At 37.6% G+C, this 21,805-nt stretch overlaps 1 protein-coding gene across 2 annotated transcripts in view; it reads right to left on the bottom strand.

The window, feature by feature from the left end:
- LOC149067026 (calpain-B-like) overlaps positions 1-4,100 on the bottom strand; it is a 208,893-nt gene extending 204,793 nt beyond the window's left edge. The window contains exon 1 of one of the 2 annotated variants that reach the window (XM_089253047.1): positions 3,955-4,100. The gene's annotated coding sequence lies outside the window, so the exon portion shown is untranslated. The remainder of the gene's footprint in view (positions 1-3,954) is intronic. The other variant, XM_089253048.1, reaches the window with a different exon arrangement.
- Positions 4,101-21,805: the final 17,705 nt, after the last annotated feature.

Here is a 21,805-nt window from a genome sequence, read left to right as displayed (position 1 = left end):
TATGATTGAAGAAAATTATTTAAAATATTGAATAATTGAAAACTTGATTTGTAAAAAAGACTTTGCAATTCATTTGTAGTAACTCTTTTATTTTACAGCTCGGAAAATTTTCTCAGATAAGTAAACGAACTCGTATTTCAAGAGAAGTTACACGATGGTAAAAAACATGTCAGAATGAAAAGTTTTCCAAACGATAATTTAACGACGCGTAAACGATAATTCAAGAACGACCCCTGTGAAAAAAAAATATTTCAGAATAATGACCTGACGACGTCATGGGCATGAAATTAAAAAAAAAAAAGAAAAAAGGTATAGAACATTAGGGACGGATGTGAGGTCAGAGTTGTGACGAATTTCACAAAAAAAAAAAATTTCCAAACGATACAACCCCTCTTTGAAAAATACCCCATCACGGAGTGTTGTGACATCATGGTATTAGTGAAAACGTTAATTTGGAAGGACGTATACAAAAATATAAAGTGGTGATTATATATATTACTATTCAAATATTTTGTTGCGTAAGATTTAAAGTCTTTTTACATGCATTTTTACTAGCTGATTTATGAACGAGTCCCCTCTTGTGAAAAATCGCATTATTTGGTTGAAAGTCAGATTTGAACATGGGGATAAAAAAAAAATTCCAAACGATAATTTAGGAATGACACCCTCTTTGAAAAAAAAAAATCTCATCACTTGAGATAGAAATAAGAAATTCCAAAAGATAATTTAATATATGACGAGCCCTTTTAGAATAACAACTTGGAACCTTAGAAAATGTGACATAAAAAATTTAATTTAGGAACGACTTGCATCGTAGTGGCTAAAAAAAACCCGATAATTTTTTATTTTAAAATAATTTAAGCCCTCATCAAACCTCTTTGAAAAAAAGTTAGTTAAAAAACGTTAATTTAAGAAAGATCCTTCTAAATCCTATCACGGAGTGTTGTGACATCATCGTTGAGACTTGGGGAAAACTTTTTAGGGTGATATGAAAAAGTTTAATTCAAGAACGACCCCACACGACTTGCAGTGGCTAAAAATAAAAACGATAATTTTGGGAAATTTTTATTTCAAAATAATTGAGCCCTCTTAGAATAACGACAGAAAAAAATTAAGTTAAAAAACGATAATTTGAGAAAGATCCCTGGTAGAAATTTAAATATCTAGCTTGCTAACGCAACCCCTGACATCAGACACTAAAGTTTAATTTAGGAAAGATCCCTCTGAATCAAGAAAGAAGTGATTCTCTTATCACACTAAACAAAATGACTCAGGTGCTGGCTGCGGAAAAGTGGGGTATGGCTGCGGAATAGAAGGTTGCGGTGGCTGCGGAATGGGGGCAGCGTTGAAAAATCTTTGACGTCATGGGAGTGATCAGACACTAAAGTTTGATTTAAGAAAGACCCCTCAAGATCACAGAAGAAAATGACTCAGGTGCTGGCTGCGGAAAAGTGGGGGATGGCTGCGGAATGGAAGGTTGCGGTGGCTGCGGAAAGGGGGCAGCGTTGACGTCATGGGTTGGGAGTGATCAGCCACTAAAGTTTTATTTAAGAAAGCCCCCTTATCACAGAAGAAAATGACTCAGGTGCTGGCTGCGGAAAAGTGGGGTATGGCTGCGGAATAGAAGGATGCGGTGGCTGCGGAATGGAGAATGGCTGCGGCTGCGGCGGCTGCGGTGAGGCAGAAGCCCCTTTTTGCCCCTACTGCTTAGAGATGTATGAAGCCCAGAAAATTAATATGAAGCAGTCTCCGTATTGTCTTTTAATATTGAATTGCATAAATTCACATATAGTTTAGGTTGTTTTAAAATTAAGTATTGGCCCGTAAGAAGTACATCGAAAAAATTCCACAGCTTTAATTAAGCATCATTTTTGGGAGCTGAAATAGGAAGAAATAGATAACTTGAAGTTCGGGACGGGGATCGAAATACCTAGAAGTCGCCCTGGCTTTTGAAAATACACTAAAAAGGGTGTATATATATATACATTGAGTACATGTGCTTTGCCCCCCCCCCCCGGAATGAGTTGAAATGACGGCCCTGTGTTGTATGTCCCTCAAAGAAAGAGGGAGATATCACGTGATCCAAAAAGCCTCATTGAAGAAAACCCGGGCAGCGCAAGGTATAATAGCTAGTTTCTGTAATAAAATCTCAGAAAAATATGCGATAGTGTATAATCTTAAGGAATAAACCAATAATAAAATAATGAAGCGCAATTAAAAATATCCGATGTCTTTTTGAAACTCAAAGCCGCTGATTATATGCAGGTAAATACGATATATATATGTATGCGTATATACATACATACATATATGTATATATATATTAATTTTCGGTGATGTTTTTGTGACGGCGATATTTTTGACGTGCGATGTTTTTGTCACGGCGATGTTTTGACGTACGATGTTTTTGTGACTGCGATGTTTTGACGTGCGATGTTTTTGTCACGGTGATGTTTTGACGGCCGATGTTTTTGTTGGCGATGATTTGACGCAATACCATAAATACCTGCCCACCAATTTGCATACTCTTTCCAAAATTTTAACCAGATCAAAATGTCATGAGGCCTCCCCGGCACTTGAGACTCTCGAGCCGTGGAATCATACGTCCCGAGCGAAATGATTTTTCTGAATTCCCCCTCCCCACACGAATTTACGTACTTATTCTCTAAAATTGTAAACAGATCTAGTCAAAGCTGTATTAAGAGAAGATGTATTATCTTTAATACAATTTTGGATCTAGTTGTCATGTGTGTGTGAAGTTCCGGGCCATGCGTTAAGGTTAAAAGTAAAGAGGAGGGGGGTGGGCATCAAAATCACTTCATATGGGTTAATCCGGCACTGCTAAATTTTTTTATTTTAACAAGCTTGCATCCGTGTCACATTTAGGAGCCACAGAATTTAACGCGGCTGCTGTGATACAATGTTATTGTTGTATCATTATCTTGCATACCTTTCCATTATTATACGAGACCACAAACCAGTGTGGCCCAATAAACCAGTGTGAGTAATTATGTACGAAAATTATGTGACGTGAATTATGTGAAGTTACGACGAAAATTGTGTAAAATTTTAATTTGATGAAAATCTTAATATTTTATACCGTCCCTCAACAGATTCCTTCTCACGAGAAACAAAAGAAAAACATTTCCGTAAAAAAAATGATGAAAATTCTATGAAATTTTAGTTTGGTGAAATGTAATATTTTATATTGTCTCTCATCAGACCCCCTATAAACTGACTCACTAGAGCCAAAAGGAAACATATTCGATGAAAAAATTAATGCGGCTTATTAAAACTAAATAACTTTAATTTAAAAAAAAATCTGATATTATATTTCGCCCCTCCCCAACAAATCCGGACTCACGAGTGACAAAGGGAAACGTTTTCGAACAAACAACGAAAATTGTGAGAAATTTTAATTTGACGAAAACTCAATATTTTAAATCGGCCCTCAACAAATCCGGACTCGGGAGAGCCAAAAGGAATTTTTTTCTCTCCCGAGAACCCCAGACTTTCAAATCTAACTCCGCCCATGACTACAATATATGTAGCCTATATACATATAAACTGGAAGGTCGAGGATTTGAAAAGTTTATTCTAGATTTCTTCAAAGTTTGAAATAACAAAAAGTAAAAAAAGGAAAAAACACCTGAGATGTACTATCTATTGGACGAGTTTATATTATTTTCATCAATGTCATCAACGTTAAGATAACATCATGTTTTTTGCATTCCGCTGAAGCATAAAGCCAGACATTTGTGAGTGGAATCAATAGATATTTCTGAAATCTGCACTAGCAAGAATACTGTTGGATGAAAATTGTTTTATACATTAGGAACAGTTCGGTCGCCTTCAAGTATTTTCGGAGCTTGATTGATTCGAAGAATCAGCTTAAGGCACCATTTACCTTTGCGTACTACAAAACAAAAGAATGAGAAATTGATGCATACTTACGTTTTTATTTTCCAGAAGCTTCTCTCACTTCTTTTCCACTCGATCACACAGAAACATCGATTCTTCACGGCAAAGGTTGGTTGCCTATAAATAAGTTCAGAGTGAAGAAGAAAAGTGAGGTGAATGTATGGAAGACATCCGTCGAAGCTACCAAACCAGATGGACGCATGCGCTTCTTCCGAGTAGAACTGGTTTTTTTTCACTCCTGGAGCCATCCTGTGTTTGTATGCTTACTGAATGAAGGAAGAGAAAGTGTGTGTTGTGTGTGTATTATTCCATACACACCACACACATGGCATTTGTCTAGTAGAATAACTTCTTTTTTCTCATAATTATAGTCACTGAATTTCTAACTTCATTTCATTGTTGTGATTTATTTTTTTATTTTACTCTTATTTCTCCCCCTCCCTTCTTTTGAAAGGAATGAAACTATCGAGAGAGTGACTATTCAATAAAGTGGTAATTTCAGTGAAATTACTTAACACTAACTACTAGCAAATTTTGCGTATTGGAACTTCTCTTGCAACCCTTAGGTAGCGGTTCTCAACCGGTGCTCCGCGAAGCCCTCATAGCTCCGTGTCCACTCCCCAGGGACTCCGCGGCCGCTCGAGGGAAATGAAAAAAGAACAGTAAATTTGAAAAAAAATAATTATAAATATTTTTAAATAATAAAATAAATCGGTAACTTTGATGAATAAGTAACAAATAGTCTTCCGGGCCTCCGCCATAAAAATAATATACCAGAAAGGGCTCCGCGAGTCAGAAAAGGGTGAGAACCGCTGCCTTAGTGTTATATCGAACCACTGGAAGAATATATATATATGTAATTATCAGATTAACCCAGGCTCCTAGTGGTCCAATATACATTTAAAAAAAAACGATGACTCATGAAAAGAAGGAATCAGTTAAATTTCATTAGCTTTTAATATTTAATCAAATGATCATATGAAAAGAACGAGTTATATTTACACAAAATTAAAGTCAATTAGAAAAATCCATTTCCACGATATCAAATTCTGCATAATACATAAACAAAATACTGTATGTTCAATTATAATAATTTTAACTTTATGTTGGAATAACTCTCTTTTAATCACTCTTTATGCCTAATTTCGCCATCTGACCCCTGTTAATTCCTCCTAATTTAGATCTTAACTAAACGTCTATAATTTACTGGAATTGTGGTAAGAATTTCTTTCCTACCTTTTCCTCCATCCCTTTCATCACGGATGATCGCCGCTCCTGATGCTACAGTTGAAAAATGTGTTTACAAAAAATTCTCCTCTTTCTACATTTTTTTTCCAACTTGATTTCTAGTTTTCACTAATCAATCTGCTTTAATTTTTTCAAAGATTCCAAAAAGTAAAGTTTTGAGGGGTACCAACCCCCTATTTCTAATTGGTAGTCCGGCTTAAAAGAAAGATCCTTCCATTGGGTGATGAGGATTACGTAGGTACAAATAGTATATAAATTGACATCATTGGTCAAGGTTCACCCCCTACGATCTTTCGAAGCATATGGGAGGAAGACGTTTTCTGTGGGGGGGGGGGGGGAGTACGAAAAGAAGGAAAAGAAAAGTAGAGAGGAAGCAAGAAAGTCAGAAGGCACATATTCCCAAGAAGGGATGCGTACAATAGATGAAATAAAGTCAATCGCCTGCAGGTGGCAATTACAAAGGTCAAGAGGCTTCAGTATGTAGGGAAGAGAGAGAGAAAAGAAGAATACGGAGCGGCTATTACGCAAACTTTGAAGGGGCCCTTTAAGTAAGTGGCCATAAAATTAAGGAGTGTTGATGGAGGCGAAAGAGTATGTTTTTTACAATTTAAATGGCTCAAGTCCCCTTTTCCCTTTTCTCTTATTATTATATTATATTGGGCTGGAAATTGGACCTCTCCCGCTTCATCTGATAGCGATGGCTATTGACGCCATAGCAATGCACATCCATCTTGCGGAAAAAGAAAAAAAAACGAAAAAAAAAGAAAAAGAAAATATAAGTCGGGAGATTACAATACTGGCAATAAAATTGTGTTTGCTCTTCAAAACATGAATGAAAACCTGGTATGTACAAACGTACATCACTTGACACAAAGGTAAGCAATGTAGGAATGCATTGAAAGGAATACTTGTACCTAGATATACATATGCGGAAAGAAAAAAAATATATATATGTAATATAATACTTAGAAGTGAATATACATTATGTGTTGTAGATATATACATGTGCTTCGATATTGTCGTAAGTGAATTGTAGAAAGATAATATAAGCAGAAATAAAATAATATACCAAAGAGCTTTGCAAAAATCACTAAGCATGAAATACACAGAAGCTTTTAAAAAATTTCATGAATTCATAACGTAGATTACGTATCATCCCTTTCGATGATTTATCGGAAGTACTTTTTTTTTTTTTTTCTCGGAATAGCGAAGATACATATAATTTCTTCGTATAACGTCACAAAAATATATCAATAATACGTTTAGACATAGCAACAAGAAAATCACTGTCGCATTTATCACTGAAATAAATGTAACATTAAGTGTCGCAGAACATGTTTCCCTGAAAATGCTGCGCATTGATACTAGATAAGTTACAGCACATTCATTACTCTGAACTTCAACATACTTGTTCAGTGCCTCGAGAGTTATTAGTTCGAAAGTGTAAATTTTCAAAATCCAGCTGTACAGGAAACAAATTGGCTTGTTGTGGCTCAATCCGCACTAGACCCAATGTCAGGAATCAGTCCTCATGATGTTCAGCGTGGGTTGCACTTTGCAGCGAATGTGTATCGTACAGAGCGTCGAATGTGTTTGTTCTTTTCACATGTCAGTCACTGAATAGAGGACGACGCTGGAGTACTGTCGAAGCGAAAATTATTAAACGAAATTATTACGAAGAGAATTATTCGACCGTTCGTTCGTGTTCAGACGTGCAGTCAGTCCCGAACACTATTTGTTACACAGACTACTGAGGACAACCAAAGTGCGACACCGGCGAAGCATCTCGTTCCGTAGGCGTATCCAAGAGAAATTGCACGTAAACAATTTCAGTGTATGGTGTCTGGAAATGGCAGTTCAATGTGAAGTTTTGAACACATTAGTGAAGTTAGCAAATTTCTTTGCTTGATTCACTGCCACATTACTCGGTGAACCATCGCATCAACGAGTCTGAGTGATCGATGTCGTCGTCTGCTGAAAAGGAATTTGCATCGTTCGAAGGGAAAGTTTGAAGCAGTTGATAACTGTCTCCTCTAAGCAGAGATAATTGAAATTTGTGAGCGGTGTCCTGAGAGTACGGGCACATTTCACTTATGAATTATGAACGTTGAAGGGATATAGAAACATAGTATATAAACCATTTGGCAGAGAAAGAAAAATTCTTACCACAGTGTGATCATTTATAATCATTCCCAAATTAAACTTGTTTAAATGCTCAATATAAATATTATAACTCTGAGGGATTATAGATTCCAACATCAAATTATACTACACTAATACGCAGTATGTTGTATTCTTAACACAAAATTGCATATATGCTATATGTGGATATTTACATGAAAGTACTTGCATGCGTAAGTGTACAACATTAATACTTTTGTTCCTCATACACATTTTTAACATTTTGACAAAAAAAATTTTTTTTTCTTTTTCTTCGCTTCCATTTTTTCTTCTTTCATAATTTCATTTTTTTTTTCTTAATTTCATTTTTTTCATCCTTATTTTGTTTTGTCTTTTTTGTATACTTTCATATCCCTTTTTTTTTCTATACTTTCATCTTTTTTCTATACGTTCAATTTTCCTTTTATAATTTCATTTTTTTTTCTTTCATCTTTTTTTTTTTTTTTCTCATAGTCTCATTCTTTTTTCTCACACTTTCATAATAACTTTTTTTTCATAATTCCATTATAACTCTACTTTGTTTTCAAGGTTTTAACAATTTTTTCTCAAATATAATAGTGCGAAATTGATTACGCATAGAAATGAACAATGTAAATGCATCCATTAAACATATAGTTTTCAATATAAACATAATTTGACAGTCATTGTTGCTGAATGCTTCATCTTCTGCTTCTTCAGAAATGGAGATATGTACATATATGAATTTTTTTGTTGTTTTTTTTTGTTTTTAAGTAAGGTGGGACTTGATCAAACTTGCAGTGCACTTCAATGTCTACCTCAAATTTAATTTGTGAAGGAGAGATAGTGAGTTTGAAGAAAAATTTTGCATGAAAAAAAAAGAAAATTGGAAACAAATAAGCGTTCACCGTCCAATGAGGGGCCCTTCTCACTGAACAATCAACAGCATATTTGTATCCACGACGGAATTCCAGTAATAAAAAAAAACTTATCACTGAATACGATTAAAATTCGATGAATTAATTTTCGAATAACCGTTATAGAAATTTTTAAAAAAATTTATATTTTCAAGTCCCATATTATTTATGTATTTACATACACAACACTTGATTAATATGTTCCAAAAGTGAAAGTGTTAATTTGTGCCGGCCGGTTAGAGCGCAAATTGTATCGATGACCAACGGAACGCTGAGGCAATAAATTACGGGACATATTATCCAGAGCAGGGGGTGCATCACTTGCTGTACTTGTGGAAGGCCTTTGGGCTTGACATCCTTGAACAGAAGATTGTGGTATTACAACGGCATGGTTATCTGTGTTTCGAGAAGGCTCCTCGGAATAGTGCCCAGGGCTACTGCTGGGTGGGTTCCCCACCGAACGTGTGGCGCTAGGAGAAATACATTGAAGCCATTGAAGGTCAGACAATTCATCGAAACTAGCGTGTGGCCTTTGTTGTACAATGGAGTCTGCCGGATTTCTACTATTCCTGTTTTCCCTAATAGTACTGTGCATATAATCCAATTGTTGACGTCTTTCTTTGAATGGGATCAACCTGTTTGCATGTACTTTAATAGGTTTTGCTTTTGGATTTCTTGTATCAATTATTGTAAAATTTACAGGATTGTGAACTGTGAGAATTCTGTAGGGACCGACGAAATTTCTTCGCTTAGGAAGCGAAGCGTGTCTATCAGCGTCGGGTTGATGCAAGAATACTAATTGACCTGGGTGAAAATTCCTATCTTTCGTGAATTTTCGTTGGTAATTTTCCTGCCTCTCTGCTGATGTAATTAGACTTTCACGCACTTTGTTGAATGTGTACTGCAGTTGTGTTGTTTTTTGTGTGACAAAATCAGAATATGAGACACGTGTATGTGGAGTTGTCTGATTAAGAATGTCTGTTGGAAGTGTAGGGTCGTAGGAGAGATGTAAATATGCTGGCTTTTCCTGTGTTGCTTGATGAATAGTTGAATTATAAATTAATTCATAGTAATTAATGTATGCATCCCAATCAGTTGTTCCTAGTGCAAATATAGAGAGGGACTTCTTCAAGTTAGAATTTATCCTTTCACTTTGACCATTGGATTGTGGGCACATCGCCGTTGTTTGCAATTTCGTTACCCCTAGGCGACTACAAAGTGTTTTAAAAAGGTCACTCACAAAATTTGAACCTTTGTCTGATAATAATTTCTCAGGAAATCCAAAAGTGCAAGCAAAGTCAAGGAATTTCTCTGCTGTTGTTTTTGATGTTTGGTCGGGAACTGCGTACAGTTTCACAAATTTTGTGAAATGATCAATGAACGTAAGTATGTAGCTGTTTCCACGTGAGGTGTTAGGCAATCTTCCGACAAAATCGCAAGAGACATATTCCATTGGTCGAGATGGAATAAAATGACGTTGCAATGGAACAGGTGGTACTCTACGAGGAGATCGGAAAGATATGCAATGTGTGCAAGATTCTACGTAATGTTTTGTATCTGTGTATAAATTATCCCAGAAATACTTCTCTTTAATGGCGTGGTATGTTTTTAAGTGTCCAAAGTGTGTCAAGTGGTTGGCTGCAAGAATGTGTGGCTTGAACTTGTTAGGTATAACTATTTGTAGTATGATCTTCTGACCCCCTGAGCGAGTGATAATCCCTTTGTGCATAAGAAGACCATTCGATAGGACATACTTAATCCTGAGCTTTGAGTGTTGAGTGTTATCGTCTTCTAATGTAGAGATTATGGTTGACAATTTAGGATCTTCGCGCTGAGCCAACTTTATCTCCTCTATGGTAGGTAAAGTGATCTGTACTGTATTCACATGAAAGTCGCGTGAAAAAATATCGGCGACTTGGTTTTCCGAAGATTTGATTAATTCAAAATCATAATTAAATTCTGAGAGAAATGCAAACCATCGAGTGACTCTGCTTCCTGGAGAATCCCATTTCGATAATTTGGTCAAAGCAGCATTATCACACCTAATAGTGAAATGTCTACCATACAAATAGTACTTGAATGCTTTTACAGATTCCACAATGGCCATTAATTCTTTTTCCATAATAGTGTATCGAATTTGTGTGGGATTTAACTTCTTGGAAAAATATGCAATTGGATGTATGACATTAGAATTGTCTATTCTCTGCCCAATCATTGCACCTAATGCAACGTCACTGCTGTCAGTAGAAAGGTTCTAGGTTTCAACAAGGATTCCTTGTTGAAATTCCGGATGAATCAAAATTGGAGGTTGCGAAAGTTTTTGTTTTAGAATGTCAAAAGCATTCTGGGCCTCTTGAGTCCAATGAAATTTTCTACTCTTTCTAGTGAGGTTAGTAATAGGTGCCGTAATATCTGAAAAATTTTGTATGAAACGCCTGTAATACCCAACCAGCCCAATAAAACGGCGAATTTTCCGTACGGTGTTGGGAACTGGAAAGTCTTGTATCTTTCTAATGTTTGTCTCAATGGGGCGAATGCCTGAACTGTTCAAAGTATGACCTAGGAATTCGATCTGAGGAACAAGAAATGAACATTTAGCTGGATTAAGTGTCAAACCAAAATAGCGGAACCTCTCGAATAGTTTTCTCAATTTGTAGAGCATTTGTGAGACATTGTCGGCACCCAAGCAAAAATCATCAATATAGTTGGCAATTTTCAAATCTGAAAGAGGAGCTAAAAGTTGATCTGAAAGATTGGAAAATGTTTCCGGACTGGCATTCAAGCCTTGAGGCATAGTTTTGTAACGGAACGAGCCAAATGGAGAGCTAAATGTTGTCATGTCACGATCCTCGGGTTTCAAAGGAATCTGCCAAAAAGATGATGATAGATCAAGGGAGCAAAAAAGATTAGATCCCCGTAGCATTTCCAGTAAGTGATGAATGATTGGTAGAGGATATCTTGGATATTTTAAGTGAGCGTTCAATTTTCTATAGTCTACTACCAATCGCCATTTCTGTTGCTTCGGGTCTCCTGAAGGATTTTTCTTCTTTATCATGATCAAAGGGAAGCTTATGTGACTGTCAGATTTTTCAATCAAATTTGCTTGCTCTAATTCATTTAACTGACATTTTAATTCGTCTCTCAAAGCGTAGGGAACATTGTAGGGACGAGTAGATGGTAGTTTTGATGAATCTACTTGTAAAATAGGAGTGATTTTATCTGTACAACCTATGGTGTATAAGCGTTTACTAAATATATCACCAAATTCAAAAAGTAATTTCAATAGCTTCGAACGAGTTGGAAGGTCTAAGTGGCTCAGCTCAAAATCATTTTCCGACAATTCCTGCCTGCGTAACTGTTTGATTTCCTCCATGTCTCTGATTACTACGTCATTCGTGATTGTACTTACACGAGTGTTTTTGTTTAGAGCCACTTTTCGAGCGGTCAAGTTCGAAAGCATAATGGGGATCGTTTTATCTTTAGAGATGGAGCACACAGCTCTATGTACTTCTATAGCATCGTTCTGTAGTGTAGGTGTCAACATTACATCATCCCCTTCACTAGCCAAAATGTCAGTTTTCAAATACACTACCCTGGATTCGTGTGGCAAAAGTGTGATTTTCGTTGCTAGTCGGGCGTACTCTGTGGATAATGTGTTACAAGTTGGAGAATTGGCGTCTCGTATTTTAATTTTTGTATTACCAGCTTCTAATATGTCATTATCGAGGTTGAGTGTGAATTTGTGGGCCTTCAAAAGGTCATAGCCAATTATTGCTTGGTATTGTGTAGCCAAATCATTTCTGACTATAAAAAATGAATGAATAATGCTTTTATTTCCCAAAGTGAGAGGGATTTTGAATGACCCCAAAATATCTAGTGGCTCTCCTGAAATAGATTTAACTCTGACATCAGTGTTAGCTTTTTTTATCCGTGCGTCATTTCTGATTTTCTGAAAAACAGAATACTGAAGTAATGAGACTGAGGCGCCAGAATCAATCAAACTGGTTGTTTGGCAACCAGCAAATTTGACATCAGCAACAGGAAGGTAGAAGTCATTTTCTTGTGAATCCAGAATCTGTGTGTTTATCGTTTTAACTTGTGTAATACATGTATCTTGTTGCGGCTCTGTAGAAGTTGAAGTGGTATTCATGTTGGGGGAACGGACTCTAGCCGCGGAAGTGGAAGCACTTTCGTTCGTTCCCCTAATTAGTTTAAATTACCGGAATGAGATGTGTTGTTGTTCTCAAATCTTACTGATCTGCCTGTATTACTTCTTCGAGGATGTGGTGAATGATTGCGTGTATTAAAACGTCCTCGATTAGAATGAAATGTCTGATGAAAATTTTGAGTGCGTGGTGCGTGTGAACAAATTTTTATATTTTTATTATGTCTTTTATGCCACTCACTAGCTAGGCATTATATAGTGTGTTCTTGTATTGGAGTTCAGTCTGGCTCCAACTGTCGACCGAACATGTCCTAAAAGTCTCTCTCTTCTATCAAATAACTAAAAAAAGAGGAGTCATGACTGTATGTTTCCGAAATAACCAGACACATCCACCAGACTAGTGTCACCACTGAACTGGTGACCCGGGTAAAGCAGATGTTTGACAGCCACGAACGAGCAGACGAAACTACTCTTTCTCGCTTCGTAATATGCGACTTGCTGCATTTTTTTTCCCCCCCTGTGTGTGATGCGTTTGCTGACTGATTGAGGGGGCATCTCCTCAATTCTCTTCGTGGATTGTGCTGAACTTTTTTTGGATATGCCGAACGCTACCGAAGAAACAGGTATGTCTTCTGAAATAGAACTTTCGCGTGTTTCTTTTCGCGCGCCTTCGATTTGGAAATCCGATGTCGATCTTTGGTTTCTTCAGATTGAATTGAACTTTAAAATTGCCGGAATTACTGATCCTAAAACGCAATTTCACTGTGTTGTGACAGCTCTCGATGTTGAAGTGTTATCATATGTTAACGATTTGATCAGAGTTCCTGTTACATATGATTCTTACAACCAGTTAAAAACACGCATTTGTCAACTGTTTTCACTGTCGGAAACTTCCCGCTTACGAGTTCTACTCCAAGAGCTCACTCTTGGGGATAAGCGACCTTCTCAGTTGTTGCATGAGATGCATACATTAGCTGACAAGAAAATTTCAGATGAAGTGCTTAAAACCCTTTGGTTACAACGTTTGCCTATCCATACACAGCAGATACTTTCTGTTAGTAAGGATACATTGCCGGATTTAGCAGAAATGGCAGATAAAATTACCGAAGTAACTGGGCACACACCGACTATTTCTGAGGTCAGCCGTAACGAAACCATCAGCTTGCAATCACTTCAAAGTAAAATTTCGACTTTGACCGTTGCTGTTGACCGCTTATCCCGCTATAGAGAGAAAAATTTTAACAAAAAGGGAAGAGCTCGTTCAAATTCTCGGTCTAGAGAGAGGTCTAGTGGCGATGGCACACCCAAACGTAAACCTTATTGTTGGTACCATTTCAAATTCGGTAGAAAAGCATCAAAATGCATTAAACCCTGTGATTGGTCGGAAAACTAACTGGCCCATCTGTTTTGGCGACAGCAGGTGATGGCCGGCGTTTAGTTCGCCTTTTTGTTCATGATCGAAAATCCGGTACTGGTTTTTTAGTGGACACAGGCGCTAGCATTTCGGTTTTCCCACGAGATACACATTTACATAAAGCAGCAGATACAAACTTTTCGCTATACGCAGCTAACGATACTAAAATTTCTACGTATGGTTGCAAATCTTTATCAGTGTATTTAGGATTACGCAGACTGTTTAGATGGTCCTTCGTTATAGCTGATGTTAATCGCCCGATATTAGGTGCTGATTTTCTAGAACATTATGGTCTATTAGTTGACGTAAAAAAGTCTCGTTTGATTGACAGTTTGACTTCACTTTCAATCAAATGTAGCAATGCCAGTTGCCCTACATTAGGCTTAAAGACCATTAGTGGAGATTCGCCCTACTTGAAAATTTTATCTAAATTTCCTAATCTGACGAATCCTTCTATGCTTGGGGCTACTTCTAAAAAACACTGCGTTACATATTGCATTACTACTAAAGGTTCTCCTGTCTTTACCAAAGCCCGCACACTTTCTCCAGAGAAACTTGCTATTGCAAAGCGTGAAGTTCAAACAATAATGGATCAGGGCATACTGAGACCTTCAAAAAGTCCATGGGCAAGCCTGATACACATTGTTCCTAAACGTAATGGAGAATACCGTTTATGTGGGGATTACGGAAAACTTAATTCTATAACGCGTCCAGACAGATATCCTATACCACATGTTCATGATTTCAGTTACGGTCTGCAGGGAAAAAACATTTTTTCTAAATTGGACTTGGTTAAGGCTTATCATCAGATACCTTTAGATCCTGAGTCTGTTGAAAAAACTGCCATTATTACCCCATTCGGACTTTATGAGTACTTATATATGTGTTTTGGATTGCCTAACGCGGCAAAATCATTTCAACGGTTCATAGATATTGTCTTAAGAGACTTGAACTGTTATGCATATTTAGATGACCTACTAGTTGCATCAACAACAGAAGAAGAACATCTTAGAGATCTAGAATTAGTTTTTGAACGTTTAAACAATTTTTGTATAATTCTTAATCCTGATAAATGCATATTTGGGAAATCTGAGATAGAGTTCTTAGGAATATTGGTTAACAGCAACGGCATTTCTTCTTTGCCAGAAAAAGTTGACATTCTTCGTAATTATCCGCAACCAAAAACGGTTGATGAACTTCGAAGATTTCTAGCAATTCTCAACTTTTACCACCGCAATGGTGATCCGTAAACACTTCTGCTGCTGAGATGGTTTACGGATCGCCATTGCTCTTACCTGGTGAATTCTTCCGCAGTTCCGATCCTCAGCCAACACACCCGGAATTTCTACGTGCTCTACGAGATTACATAAACACTTTACGTCCGATTCAAACTTCAAGGCATGGGACTCACAACATTTTCGTTCATAAAGAACTTGCTGTTTCTTCCCATGTGTTCGTGCGGCTGGACACCGTACGAAAGCCCCTTCAACAACCATATTTGGGGCCATATGAAGTGATTGAACGATCTCCAAAAGTATATACAGTGAACATGAAAGGCAAACTAACGAAAATCTCAATAGACAGATTGAAACCAGCATTTTTGCTTGATAGCACTTTTAATGAGCAATCATCGTTCACTGAACCGAAACAGCCTTATGTAACTCGATCAGGGCGTACGGTTCGTATAAGAATTCCTTGAAATTATTCTTATTTGCATATTTTTTGAAATGAACAATATTATAGTTTTTTGCAACATTTTTTAAAATTGATATTATTATGTTTTGCAAAATTTTCATTTTTCAATTTTCTTATATGTATACTATATATGTCTATTATCTATTCTAGTAATCGTTTTTGCATATACATACATTTAATAATTTTTTTAAAATTTGTAATTTATTTTTTGCTCGACTATTGATTGTGCATATGAATATTTCATTACTTTTGAAAAAGTTTTTGTATTGCGTATTTTTTGAATTTTTCGAACAAATTTTTTTTTGCACATGTCAATGCCATATTAGTTGCCGTAACTATATTGTCAAATCGTCGTACGTCTATTGTCAAATCGCCGTACCTATATTGTCATTTTTTTTTTTTTTTTTTTTGCGTTGTGCCATATGCCGTCCTTCAGACTCGTGGGGGACTACTGTGGCGCTGCTTGTCTTGTACAATTTTTATATTTTTATTATGTTTTTTATGCCACTCACTAGCTAGACATTATATAGTGTGTTCTTGTATTGGAGTTCAGTCTGGCTCCAACTGTCGACCGAACATGTCCTAAAAGTCTCTCTCTTCTATTAAATAACTAAAAAAAGAAAAGAGTCATGACTGTATGTTTCCGAAATAACAACCAGACACATCCACCAGCACTAGCGTCACCACAAATGCACGGGTTCATTTTTCACATGATTATAGACTGAACACACTTGAACTTGAACTACCAGACAGATACCCACGTTAATATTCCTTACGGAACCTCTAACGTAAAGAGTATCTGTTGCAAAAGTAGCAACCCCCTCCCCAGCCCATCAAATCCATCCACCCCACCTGATCAAACATGATGTAAAAATATCACAGTCCAAGAAATAAAAAAAAGAAAATTTGGGGTGGGACAACAGAGAAATGCAAATATGGTAAACGCATAAGAAATGCAAAGATTAAGCATCTATGGTAAGTACAATGCACGTCACAGTCCAGGTACATATGTATGAAAAGAGTGGGGGGGGGGAAATCAGTTATATACAACACTGGAAAACACACAACAATTAAAAATAAGCATCCGTGGTACGCACAATGCAGGTCACAGTCCGAGAGAAAAAAAAATGGGAACAATAGAAATGCTAATATGGAAAACACAAAAATGCTAATATGGTAAACACAAGAATATTCAAAACTTCAAAACTTAAGCATCTGTGGTAAGCACAATGCACGTCACAGTCCAAGTGCATATGTATGAAGAATAGATTGATTGATGATAATAGATTGATGACCGCTCACGCCCAGAGCTGTTGTGCAAGACAACTTCCTCTCTTCACCTCCTAGGAGGCTGGGTCGTGTTGGAGAGCATCTTCTATTTATTTAACAAATGAAAAAATTATATACATTCTATGGAAACAATCCATCAGAAGACATTGAGGATACATACAATCAAGATTCATTAAGAGAGAAATTAAATAACATTGAAATATAAACCAGCGAAAACAGATTAAATACACGTTAATTTGCACTAATTAGCTATACACTACTGTGGACAGTGGCGTCGGAGCCGGGGGTGCTGTGGGTGCTCGAGCACCCACACTCTCTTGTAGAACGGGGCAGAGCACCCACAGAATTGATTTAGGAATAAAAACCCTCCTATATAGATTTCTCATTTTTTTCCCGTAAATATCGAACACGAAAAAAAAAATTAAAGGAAAAACTGCCTGTTTTTCCTCTCTATGAGTCTTGAATCTTGCTGGAGTCCCCGCTGCCATCACAATTGATAGAGCCTTTAGGCGCTGATACAGCAAACATTTTACTGTAGTTTCCCCCCCCCCCGTTTTCTCACATTTCTGCTTGTGCCCCTTTTCCCTGTTTTGCCTAAGGGATGGAGGGTATCCAGGTGCATATGTTTTGGTGTGGCGTCAGAACCCGGGGGTGCTGCTGCTGCTGCTTGAGCACCCAAAGTGTTTTGCAATAAACAAAAACTTGACAAAAAATGAAAATTATCACAAAAAATGAGAAACTGCCTGGTTTTAATTTATACAAAAATTGCCACGTTTTCAAGACAAATAAATTCAATTGGTCGACTATTCGACCATTTGTCTTGAAAACGTGGCAATTTTTGTATAAAAATAAAAAAATAAATAAAAAATATTTCTTTCATCGTCCTATACCTCTTGCTCTGCCCTGTTGCTCTACTTATCCAGTGGTTATTCCTACAGCTTCAGGCACTTACGATGGGTATTTATGGCCCACACCAACGTTTTTTTACGATTCTGTCCACGCAGGCAGGAGCGCAACTAGGGGGAAGCAGGCGGATCTGGTACCCTGGGCGCTGAACCAGGAGGGGCACCGAATTCATTCTTTAACTGCTTCCTCTTCATGCAAGGGGTGCCAAAATTCCGGCTTGTCCCGCGTGACAAAGTATCTAGTTGCGGCCCTGCACGCAGGCGTCCTTCCATTATCTCAGGGTAAAAGTATTTTACAATAAATGAAATTCTGCATTGATGGGGTGATGCAGACACACATTTCACTCGAATAAATGAATGCCTTCAAAGATTTTTTAAGGAAAATTTGTCTCCTTGTTTATGACTGATACCGGCAGACATTGGCGTACTCAAAGGTGGAGCCAAGATTATAGTGTTATTTTGCAGGAAAATACGTAAAAAAATCTGAACTCCCTCGAGAAAATTCAGCGTACGCCTATGCCGGCAGATATGGGGTAATTTGCTTACAAGTCTTGACAGTGGTACAATTGTGCGTGCATTCATTTCCTTAGAAACCAGCGGTTCTCAATCGGTGTTCCGCGGAGTCCTTGGGGCTACATGTGCACTTCGGGAAAGGCTCCGCAGTCACTCGAGAAAAATAAAATAAATCGGTAAATGATAAATAAATAAAAGATACGGAGCTACGTCATAGAAATTATATAATAAAAGGGGCTGCACGATTATATAAAGGTTAAGATCCGCTGCTTTAGACTGCTCATCAAGGCAAGGTCTCTGAGTGTTTGGACCTTATTTCATTTGAAGCAGCTAGGTTAGCAATAGTTCCACTTATACAATATCAAGTGGTTCTCAAGTGTTTGCCAACCACGGCTCCCTCGTGCATGGCTCCTCCAGGATGTATGCCTGAGATTGTGAGGGCTCAAAAGATGCCAGGCTAATGGTATCTTTTGTGGGGGGGCCGCAACCTGACATTCACGGGCCCCTTTATAATGAATTTATAGCGTGAAAAACAAAAAATGACGAGAATCGTCCCTGGCCCAGGGCTGGAGCCCTGTCAGCCTCACCCTTGTGTGGCCCTGGTCCTAACCATCGTTTCTCCTCCGCCTTTTAGAAGTTATGAAAGAAATCAATTTAGAGCACGGAACAGGCACGCATCAATATTGCAAAGTCACAGTGAACCAACTAGGAACCGCAACGTGCACTTTATAGAACCACAGATATCTAAATTTGTTTATGTAAAAAAACTGCGTTACATTAATGTATAGCAAAAGACTCTATATTGGACAGGAGCAGCTCGCTAACAGGGTTTCAGTCCGGGGGGCCGGAACGATTCTCCTAACATTTTTTGTTTTGCACATTGCAAATTTACTATAGAAGGGCACATGTGTGAAAAGTTTAGTCTGAGGCTCTGCTGCGGGAGGCCATAGGGAATAAGGATACAGAGAATATCTTCCGAAAAATCTTGCCGTACTAACCTTTAAAATTATCATTTTGAGATGAAAGAATTTAATTAAAATATCATATATGGGTATTTTCTCTATATACCAATATGATATTTTAATTTAATTTTCTTAAATATTTTCAATTTTTATCAGTTATCTATTTCTGATCATATGGAGGACCAGTCATCATTCCTTCCTGCGCACTCTTCTGGAGCCATGGTTCCATATGGAGAAATATTTTTGTTTGGAAATCAAACAGTGCCGACTACAGCCACGGTTCCTAATTGAAAGGGGTGTGCCACGAGATCGACCAAGACAGGGTGCCGCAGTACATAGTATTTCCAAGGTAGAATTGGCAGCTTGTGGTGGGAAATTTGGGGGGAAGTGCCAAAACAAATCTTCATTCTTGGTAGGAGCCCTGTTAGCCCCCATCAATTGGGGGGTATGATTTTTTGATCTCTGTTTAAAGGTAGCCCTGCGCATGATCACGTGGGCTCGAACATTTTTTATTTCGGTTCTTCCGAAGGATTTCAGGAGGGTCAATGATCTTGGATGAGGAAACGATTCACTTTTTATTCTTTTATTATATACCGAATATTATTCTTGGAAGGATGACCATCCATGGGTTCCGTGTAACAGAAGGAAGACCCCCTTTCTCAAACAGAAATCTCGTTGTTTTTTCATTTTCCATTTTGTTGAAGCAGACCAGACTTAAGCAGTTGCAAAAGGTGCGGTCCCATCTGGTCGCAAAATTTAGTGGGGGGGGGGGGGGGGGAGGGGCCCGCAATTATCGTAAAAGAAATCCTTTTCTTCTGAAATGGGAAACATGATTTTTTCCCTCCTGAAACTTACATTTCGTGGGAGAAGAAACAGATTCCAGTTTCAAACCCTGATAACATCAAAAAGTGCTCGTGGCTATTACAATTAGTGAAGGAATTCCAAAATAGCATATGCAAAGACGGGGTCTTTCAGTTTGACCGGCATCCCCTTGGGTGCGGAAGTAGCAGCGGATATATTTGTGTGGGGTAAATGGTACGTAGGTATAGGGGATAACTCCAAAGAAGATTTTGAAACGATTGATATTCCTTTTTCTTTTTTTTCCGAAGTTCTTTTATTTTCCAAAACGCTAAAAATGCTATTAAACGATCAGTGAAGTCTGCCGACAACCAGCTGTAGAAGCTTGTGAGAAGATTGTTTTGGTTGTCCGATTTTGTCAATGGCCAATTCTTTATTGTGATTGGATGTTATTAGCATGGTTGTGCTTACAGCAACGGCATTGCACTAATTGCTTTAGTCGTCGTCGTCTTTTTTTGCATGTCAGATAGCGAGTAAAAGTACAGTACTACCTATGTTTACTGCTTGCCAGAATGATTGCCACACATCAATATTGACAGCTCAGCGCGGTACCCCTAGTAGCCGCGACGCACAGTTTGAGAACCATTGGTGTAAAGAATGAAGATGAAGTACAAACATAATTACTCTATCGAAAAGATCTAGGCATTTCATATTTGGATTTTTCCAACAGGCGAATTCACTAGATAGTGGCGATTCATATAATTCGTTGTTAAACGAAACTTATCAGCGATATCTTTGTAGATTTTTCATACAGAAACTGTTTCTCATAGGATCTTGTTTCGAAACTTAATGGCAGAGTGTTATTTCTCTTAATTACCGGACTTGAATCGACAGATTTACAATTGAAACTCTCGTGCTCGAGTGTGTAAGAAAAGTTTTTCTTCGATGAAAATACATCAGGGTGAGTTTGTGTATTCTAATTTTCATTATTAATCCTATTATTTGAAAAATAAGCGGTGCGTAAGCTGAATCCAATGAAGATTGACGAGAAAAGGTTAAGTAAAATGCAAAGAATTCTATATTGCATGTGAAATTCATTTTTCCCGACGATTTCCTTATATGTGTTTTTAAATTTTTTTATTACTATTGTAAATATTGTATTTTGTAATGGCGTTCTTTGTTCCCACCCAAAAAATTGCCACCCGGGGCAGTTGCACCCCCCCCCCCTCCCTCCCCAGTTACGGCCCTGTTCAAAGTACGAAATGAAATATTTTACTGCGGTATAAATTTTCATGATGATAAATTAATGATGTATTCGGCGCCCAAGAGCTAGTTACGGTCCTGAAGTTGGTTCATCTGCGTGCGTGAAAATTGCTAGAACAGCCAAACCTCTTTTTCGTTGCACCCTTTTAGGAAAAATTTTCAAACTTTTCTCTAATTATTTTTTTCCTTAACCCTGATGTGATGCCTCTCCTGTGGCTCCATGGGCCTGCGTGAGTCACACCTCATTTGAGCCGCCATTGCCTATCGCATACTGAAAAAAAATTCATTTTAATTGTTGTTCCCCCTCCCTCATAGGATTGTAGAAAAAAATTTATAACCAATGCTCTGGCATGACTAAATACTTATTCAATTGGTTATGCTTAGTGCCACAATAAATTTGGTTGGTACTTGCCAAATTATTTGAAATTTAATTTACTCTCGATGGCTCGACAGTCTACTACTATGGGATATAATATTTTTAGTTGACCTCTTCACAGTCAACACTTTCAGGTTTTAATTATTGTATGTTATTCCGAAAGTATCCATCTACCTTAATTACCTTACCCTATCATAAT

Source organism: Pholcus phalangioides, unplaced genomic scaffold (assembly GCF_987345545.1).
Source record: "Pholcus phalangioides strain wild (caught in Gottingen) unplaced genomic scaffold, Ppha-v1.0 ptg000031l_1, whole genome shotgun sequence".
Lineage (NCBI taxonomy): Eukaryota > Metazoa > Arthropoda > Arachnida > Araneae > Pholcidae > Pholcus > Pholcus phalangioides.
The sequence above is the reverse complement of the archived record's forward strand: the minus strand, read 5'-3'. Positions and strand labels throughout refer to the sequence as shown.